The sequence below is a fragment of the Columba livia genome, chromosome 25 (genome assembly GCF_036013475.1).
Source record: "Columba livia isolate bColLiv1 breed racing homer chromosome 25, bColLiv1.pat.W.v2, whole genome shotgun sequence".
In the NCBI taxonomy this organism is placed as follows: domain Eukaryota; kingdom Metazoa; phylum Chordata; class Aves; order Columbiformes; family Columbidae; genus Columba; species Columba livia.
Window position 1 is genome coordinate 5,992,512 of NC_088626.1, and position 8,771 is coordinate 6,001,282.

The window sequence follows — 8,771 nt, forward strand, 5'->3', positions numbered from 1 at the left end:
ACCAGGGCAGAGCAGAGGGGGAGGCTTCACCTCCCTTGACGTGCTGGTCACATTCTTTGCAATGCACCCAGGTACCACTGGCCTTCTTGGCCACAAGGGCACATTGTTGACTCATGGTCAACCTGTTATCAACCAGAACTCCCAAGTCCTTCTCCGCAGAGTTGCTTTCCAGCAGCTCTGCCCCTAACCTGTAGTGGTGCCTGGGGTTATTCCTCCCCAGGGGAAGGACCCTGCACTTGCCTTTGTAGAACTTCCTCGGGTTCTCCTCTGTTCAGTCCTCCAACCTGTCCAGGTCTCGCTGGATGCCACCACAGCGTTCTGGTGTGTCAGCCCTTCCTCCCAGTTTGGTGCCCCCACCCTGCATGCTCACACACTTCAGCTTTTCACTGGTGTTTCCCTCTCTGGGGCACTTTCCAGCCCAGCCCAGCAGAGAAGCTCCATCTGGGCAGGCCCTGTAGAACGAAATGGAGGAAACGGGGGTCAGTGACAGTGTCTCTCTGGCTGCGACACTCAGGATGTCCCAATACCAGGAATCCTTCAGCTCCCTGTGCCAGCCCCGCTCCCCAGGACAGCACCAAGTCCTGGCCCCGGGGCTCTTCAGGCAGCACTGGCCTGCACTGGCCTGGCTGCCATTCCTGCACCCTGTCCCCACGCCGCCCACAGCCCCGAGCTGGGGGTTTTGCTCTGTAGGTCAAGTGGGCTGTGGTGACTCTGCAGGGCCATACTGGTCAGGCTAGGAGGCAGCCCCAGCTGATGGTGGTCACTGCCACTGACCGCCTCCCACACAAGCTCTTGGGTGGCCATGGAGGCTGCTCAGAGGGACTCTGACTTATTCACCATCTGTGTGGGTGCTGGCCACCAACAAGCAACACCTGAACAAACAGCCCAAAGTCCCTCGAAAGCCACAGTGGGAACATGATCTCATCACACTGAGCCGACAGAGAAACAAGCAAAACAATGAGCATCTTGTGAGTCTGTTCCTTAGGCATGTTCTTTAAAACAACTCTGGAAGAAGATCTAACCCTTCAGGCAGTGTGCTAAGGAGATGCCCTTGCTGATGGAGATGCTGTTCTGAGGCCAGCACTGTCAGAGCAGTGCCCATTGCCTGTCCTGGTCACAGCACTGACACACAGCGGGATGGTGACCAAGCTGCCAGAGCACTCAGGCCTTGCACCAACACAAGGGATGAGAAGGAGAGTGTGGGAGTGGAAAGGGAATGACTCTGTAAAGAACGAGGCTGGTGCTGCCTGGTGGACCTGCTATCTTGGGGCTGTTTCCTCCATCTTTGCACACACACCTTGTGCTGAGCTTCACAAAGGTTGCAGAGGAAAGATCTCAGACAAATAGTTCACTGCAGGGTTGTTTATTTTGTTTAGATCCACAGAGAGCACGACTTCTCATTTACAAGGTCTTTGACTTGAAGTATAAAGGTGTACAGACAATTAAAAGCGGGACGAACATTTCTTTGTGGGCAATATTAATATAGTTAAAAAATCAAATCCAAATGAGCCTTCCCTCAACTCCAATCATCCCCAAATACTTTTGTATTTGGTTGGACCTGTCATGAGTCATGTCATGAGTGATATGCAGAATATGGGAATTCTAATGTCTTTGACAAGAATCCAGACATTAGTGTCCTCAGGGCATCCTTGAGCTCCTGGTTCCTCATGCTGTAGATGAGGGGGTTCACTGCTGGAGGCACCACTGAGTACAGAACTGACACCACCAGGTCCACGGTTGGGGAGGAGATGGAGGGGGGTTTCAGGTTGGCAAACATGGCAGTGCTGATGAACAGGGAGACCACGGCCAGGTGAGGGAGGCAGGTGGAAAAGGCTTTGTGCCGTCCCTGCTCAGAGGGGATCCTCAGCACGGCCCTGAAGATCTGCACATAGGACACCACAATGAACACAAAACACGTAAAAGCTAAACAGGCACTGACCACAAGAAGCCCAAGTTCCCTGAGGTATGAGTGTGAGCAGGAGAGCTTGAGGATCTGGGGGATTTCACAGAAGAACTGGTCCAGGGCATTGCCCTTGCACAGGGGCAGTGAAAATGTATTGGCTGTGTGCAGCAGAGCAGTGAGAAACCCAGTGGCCCAGGCAGCTGCTGCCATGTGGACACAAGCTCTGCTGCCCAGGAGGGTCCCGTAGTGCAGGGGTTTGCAGATGGCAACGTAGCGGTCGTAGGACATGACGGTGAGGAGATAAAACTCTGCTGAAATGAAGAACAAAAACAGAAAGACCTGCACAGCACAACCTGAATAGGAAATGGCCCTGGTGTCCCAGAGGGAATTGGCCATGGACTTGGGGACAATGGTGGAGATGGAGCCCAGGTCAAGGAGGGCGAGGTTGAGCAGGAAGAAGTACATGGGGGTGTAGAGGTGCTGGTCCAGGCTATGGTGGTGATGATGAGGCCGTTGCCCAGGAGGGCAGCCAGGTAGACGCCCAGGAAGAGCCAGAAGTGCAAGAGCCGCAGCTCCCGTGTGTCTGTGAACGGCAGGAGGAGGAACTGGGTGATGGAGCTGCTGTTGGACATTGGCTGCCTGTGGGCATGAGGACCTGTGCAAGGAGGAAAAGGCAGTAACAAGTTAGGGGAGATTTCTCTGGGGAAAATATCATGTTGTTTATCATGGAAAAGCCCCTCCCTGATGGAGGGATGTTTCAGCTCATTCTCTCTTTCTACCAAGTGAGAAAAACAGTTCACCACAGTTTAAAATGCAGCTTGGGCAACTAGTTTCCATGAACACAGCTCTAGGGCAAAGCCCCCTGAGTCGGTGTCAGAACAAAAACTGACCCACACTCCCACCCCAACCCCAGAGAGCAAGAGCACCAGGGACAGGTGGAGAAACAGGGAAGAACACTGCAGTGCTACCAGAAAATAAAGCAAGGACAGAAAGGCAGACGGGCATGCTGTGGAACCTTCTCCTTACCCGGCTGTGCTGCTGCCACTCACATTATCACACTGTAGAGCAAGTACTTTTAGCACCTTCTTTGAGTACCACGTTGCAGGAACCCTTCACCTGGAGGTCCAGCTGCTGAGATGGAGACTCGTGACCTGGACCCCATGGCTTTGGGGCAGAGGGTCTGCTGGGGAGGAGAGGACACCAGGGGTTGCACTGGGAAATGTGTCTGCACTGCAGAGGATGCCAGGGGGGTTCCTAAATACCATCCCTGGCATATCTGGTACGAGCTCCTTCTCCCTGCCCATGTCTGTGCTGCCTGCAGCTGTGTGTCTCTCCCTGGTCTGCTCCCTGTCAGTGTCACAGACCCCGTCCCACCCGCTGTGTGCTCAGCTCTGTCCTGCTCACACCTCCTGGCACTGCCCAGGGGCAGCTCTGTGTGTGCAGGGGCTCAGGAGCAGCTCAGACAAGTCCTAACGAGAACTGGGGTCTCAGTGTCTGCTCCAAAGAGAGAAATAAATCCTCATCTCCCACTGCACACCCAGACGAGCAAGAGTGGAAAACTGAAAGCACAGACTCCTTCCCTTGCAGCTTTTCATGAGTTGATGTCATTGTTCAGAAGGACTCTCTGCCATGTCTGTGGGGGGATCTGGAGCTCTGAGCAGCCCTGACCCACACAGCCCCCTTCAAGCCCACAAGCTCCCTGCCTGCCCTGCCGGGGGTCGCTCCTTCCACCCACAGCTGCTGCCGTGGGATCTCCCCGGGCAGGCTGAGCGCTGACCCTGGCAGGCGGCAGAGTCCCTGGTCTGGCACAGCCCTGGGGTGCAGGGACCCTGCTCTGCAGGACAGCCCTGGGCACCCCTGGGTGCTCACCCAGCTTCACAGCTGTTCAACATGGCCTGACAAGAGCCCCGTATTTACAGATCCCACAAGCTGTGCCTGTGCCAGTTTCAGGAGATGCCTCCAGGAGCTACAGATGCACTGCCCTGCACCCAGAGACTTACCATGGCGAGGGCTGCAAAGGTTTCTCCTCCAGGGAGCTCTCAGTCATCCTCCCAATCCTGACCACCTTTAATCTCTCTCTGCCTTGCTTGTCTCCTGAGATCCCCAGGCAGAGCCCTCAGCCCTGCTGCGTGTGCAGAGGAGCTGCTCCTGGGCAGAGCTGTCTCTCTGCAGCGCTGCCGCTTCCATGAGCTCCCTGTGTCCCAGGAGCCCAGCCCAGCTCAGCAGCACAGGAGCAGCCCAAGGCACTTTAATATGACCCCTCTGGTGGGTTTGGTGCTGAGTCCATGGACATCAGACCCTGAGGGGAAGCTGAAGAATCTTCTCAAGAAGTCAAACTCAGATGTAAACTCCAAAGTTTCTTGTAGCATTAATGGGTCACACTGAGAGACACAACTGAGAAATTGTTCCTAGGATCTGGTTAGAGCAGAAAACTGGAGGCAGAATGACAGGTCAGGAAAAGCAAGGTGAAGGTCTCTCTGATAACCAGTAAACCTGGATGTGTTTCATTAATTAAAGGGCCAGGCCTTGACCCTCAGCCCTGGGAAGGCAGATCCTGTCCTGCCCTCGTTGCCCAGGGCCCTTCCTGGGACAGTGTGATGTGGGGCTGTGCAAGGCCAAGGGCAGGACTATGGTCCCACACCTCCCAGGTTCCTGGCTGGGGACAAGGAGGCCATGAGGCCCCTGTGCTGCAAGGACAAGGTGTCTCCTCACAGGCATCAGAGGTGCAGACAACAGCCATAGCCAAGGGCAGAAGGAGCTCATGTCTGGTGGGGCTTTCAGCCTCTTTCCATCCTGTGATCATCTCCATGACAGCCTGTCCTGTGCTGTGGCATCCCCTGCACCTCTGTCCCTGCAGGCTGGAGACATCCCCCCTGCTGCCCCACCTTGCTCTTGTCTGAGCATCTTCCTTCGTTTGATGAGATCTCTCCATCCTCCCCAGCTGTTCCTTGAAGCACAAAGCCTTGGGCTGATGCAGACTCCCTCTGCTGACCTGCTCCACCACAGCACTGCCCTTCCATCACATTCCTTTCTGCTCATGTCCAGCCTGGACCTCCCCAGCTGCACTTTGGGCCATTATTTCTTTCTCAAGCTCTTTCCCACTATGAAGAAACCTTCACCACCTCTGAAACCGCCCTTCAAGCACTCTCAGGCTACTCCTGCACTGCTGCAGCCTCCCCAGCGCTGCTGGGCCAAAGCAGCCCAGGTCTCTCAGCACCCCACAGCATGTGCACAAGGTCCTGAACCTGCCTTGGCACAGCCCTGCACTCTCCAGTTCCTCCCTGCTGCTCCAAACTGGGAAGCCGCACACTGGCACACACCCGTGTGTGTGGGGTCACATCAGTGCTGAACTGAACGGAATGAGACCTGCAGGTGTCTGGGTCCCCACGCTCCTCCTCATGCAGCCCCGTGTGCGGCTGCCTTGTTCATGGTGAGCGTGCACCACGGGCTGGTGTGGGGACCTTGTAGTGCCCAGGCCCTTCTCCTCAGGGTCACTGCTCAGCGTGTCAGGTCCTGCTCTGTCCTGATGGATGGGGTTGTTCTCCTGCCCCGATACAGAACTGGTCACTTCCCTTTTTAAATCTTTAGAGCTTTCTGATGGGCGAACACCAGATTTTCTCAAGGTCTTCACTGTCCCTTGGCTGAAGCTCTATTTGTTCAGCTCATAATGTTTGCATGCAGACAGCTTACCCTGATAAGGGTGTCTCTCCCAAGATACCAGGATGTGGAGTTGAAGGGCACTACAAATACCATCTTCTGGAGAAACTGTGGGGCCCTGGGCGTCTGATACTCATAATGCCAGAGGTCTGGGCTTGGAGGGGAAGTTTTCCTTCATATGAGAGACCAGCAGGAATGCGTGGAGCTCTCTCTGCCTGGGGACAGACAATGCCAGCTGAAGGTTGAGGAGTCAGCATGAGAGGGCAGAACAACATGGGCAATGTTGAAGTGACTGCACATCACCTATACACTCACTGATGAGGAAGAGGAATGAGATGAGGCCTCCTTCAGACAAATGAAAGAAGCCTCATGTTTCCAGGCCATGTCCTCGTGGCAGATCTGAGATATCTGCAAGGTACCGGCCATCCAGGAGCGTTTGGAGCTCATTGACAACATCTTCCTGACACGGGTGACTGAGGAGTCAGTGGGGTGAGGTGCCCTGTGGGACTTCACACTTACAAAACAGAAAGAGTTGGTCAGGATGGAACAGTCAGGGATGGGAAAGTGGAGCTGAGGCTCCTGGGAGATGAAAACAAGGCCAAGAGCAGGATTTCAGGAGAGCAAGCTTTGGCCTGCTGAGGGACCTGCTTGGGTCCAATGGGATACGACCTTGGTGTCTGCAGAGCTTTTCTCTCCCATCTCCTCCCTCCTCTCTCCCACCTGCTGTTGTGCAGCGTTTTTTACCCTTTCTCATATACAATATCCCAGAGGTGCTGCCAGCATCACTGAGTGGCTCAGATTTGGCAAGGAGTGGGTCCATCTTGGAGCAGCTGAAATCGGCTCTGTCTGTCATTGGTCAAACTCCTGTTGTCTTCTCAGAGCAGTGACAACCGTAGCACAGCCACACTCACCCACAGTTCTAAGATTTTGCCATGTAAGCCCAGTACAGGGTGACAACATGTTGTGTGCCACAAATTATTTGATCATGGAGAAGAAATGGATCTTCTGTCAGCAAATGGAGCAACTCACCAGGCAATGAGTACGTTCCTGTGGGGAACTGTAATTGCCCTGACATTCACTGGCCAGGCAAAGCTGCAGCTGCCAACAGTCCAAAGGATCCTGGGTCAACTGCTTAACATGTCTGCCTGATGGGCCAACAAGGGTGATTCTCACCTGGATCTGGAACTGGAAATCAAGGAAACCCTGGCGAGGGATGAGAACATCAGTGTCCACCTTGGCTGTTGTGACCAGGACACAGTGGGGTCCCAGGCACCAGAGGGGAGGGAGGAAGGCCAGCAGCAGAGCACAGGCTGGTGGGCTCCAGAGGAGAAGACTTTGACATACTGGGGGATGGTGGGTAACATGGTGACATGGAAGTAAATCTGAAGGGTGAAGGAGCTCAGGAAATCTGATAATCCTTACAGGACATCCTGCTCCAAGCACAAAAATGATCTCTCCAAGTACCCCTGAACAGAAGCATTTATCTTGTGAGGCTGCTCATCTGCACCGATGGAGCTCCAGGGCAAAAGGCCGCACATAAGGAGGTGGGAGCAGGGGAAGCTGCAAAGGAGGAATTTAGAAACCTTGTCCATGGATGTGGGGATGATGCCAAAGCTGCCCTGGACTTGATACCTGCACGGGAAGGGCAGCAAGATGAGCTGACAGAGCTTCACTTGCAGTAAGAGAATAGACAGGGTGAACGTGGGCCTGCTGCTGAACTTCATAAGAGTAGAATCAGACGGGACTGAGGTTCTTCATAGCTTCTTTGCCTCCATCTTCACCAGCAAGGTCTCCTAGGCCTTTGTTCCTGAAGGCAGGAGTCTGGAGAACACCCAGCAGTGGATGGGCTCAAGTCAGGGGTGACCTGAGCAAACTCAGGCACCATTACAGAACAGGAGATGGGTCACTTGACCAGCTCCCTGAACACAAGTATAGCTGTGCACAGCACCTGAGATTGCCAGGAACACCCACCTCTTGGTCCAGAGGAGTGTGACTCCTCTTGAGGTGTCCTGGCCTGTCTCCTCACTCACATGGTGATTTAGTTACACGCTTTTCTGACATATTCAGTATTTATCAGGAGATGCAACACATCAATATGAACTGGAGGCTGCTGGTACCACCTGTTCTGGAAAGGGAGGGAAGGGCGAGCAGGGAAGGAAATAGAATAAATTTGGCTTTATTTCCATTTATGATGGAAATGCTCTCTGTTTGGCTATTCCTGAAATTTCTCTAATCATCCACACCAGGCTTGAAGCCTTTAGGAAAATGATGCACAGAGCCTTGGCTTTTAAGAGCATTTTAGATGTTAGTGAGCCCTCTGGTGTCATAATTCTGAACTGCAGCTACTGAAGCTGAACAAACCTCCAATGAAGTGAAAGGCAGAAGCAAACCCCAAGTTTCTGAGGGAGTTTGGACCCCATGAAGGGCCATCACTGACACAGCTGTGAAGGAAACAACCAGTGCAGGTCCCTGTCCCTGGAAGCTGGTGAAGGAAAGACTTGGAGACACTGGTTCCAGGTGGTGAGGGCCATGTGGAGGTGGCTCTGATGCCATGTCAGCCCTTGATGCTTGTTCATCACCAGAATGGCTGAGCCCTGGCCCCTGGGACCTGGTAGATCTTTCTCCAATGTTTTTCAAGGCTTTTCCTGTGGTCTGTGTGAGTGTTTTGTGTTTTGGGGGTGGTGTTTATGTCAAGTGCTTTTGCTTTAACTGCAAGGCTCTGGTTTTCTGTGGAGTTGGAAATGCCTGTGAGCAAAACACAACTCAACCAGCTTCTTTCATACACCTGGCAATGGTCACCAATCACCACAATGTCCCAGTCCCAAACTTGCTTGAATCCTCTATTTGGATCCATAGCCATCACTCCAGGAGGTTCATGGATCCACCAGGTTCATGGATGATTCCTGAGGACCATCCAAGTGTGGGCAGTGTAAGAGAGGAGCAGAGCAGGGTCAGCTCATGGGCCATGGCTGAGCACAGCCACCCCAGCAGCAGCCATTCCCCATCTCCCAGGCACAGCCATGCCCACATCATGCAAATGGCACTGCCATACATGATTAGCCCAAGAGAGGCCTTTCTTCCTTCCGTATTCCCAGGAAAATCTTCCTCCTGTTCCTCCTCCACCTGCAGACATCAACTGCTTTCCATTTCTGGGCTCAGACATGGCTGGAAGGGTTCACTGAAGCCATCAGCCATCTCATTGCTTCTCCCT

The 8,771-nt window shown here is 53.7% G+C and overlaps 1 pseudogene; it reads right to left on the reverse strand.

Annotated features, from left to right (window-relative positions):
- Nucleotides 1-1,573: 1,573 nt before the first annotated feature.
- LOC135576393 (olfactory receptor 14A16-like) lies at nucleotides 1,574-2,873 on the reverse strand (annotated as a pseudogene).
- Nucleotides 2,874-8,771: the final 5,898 nt, after the last annotated feature.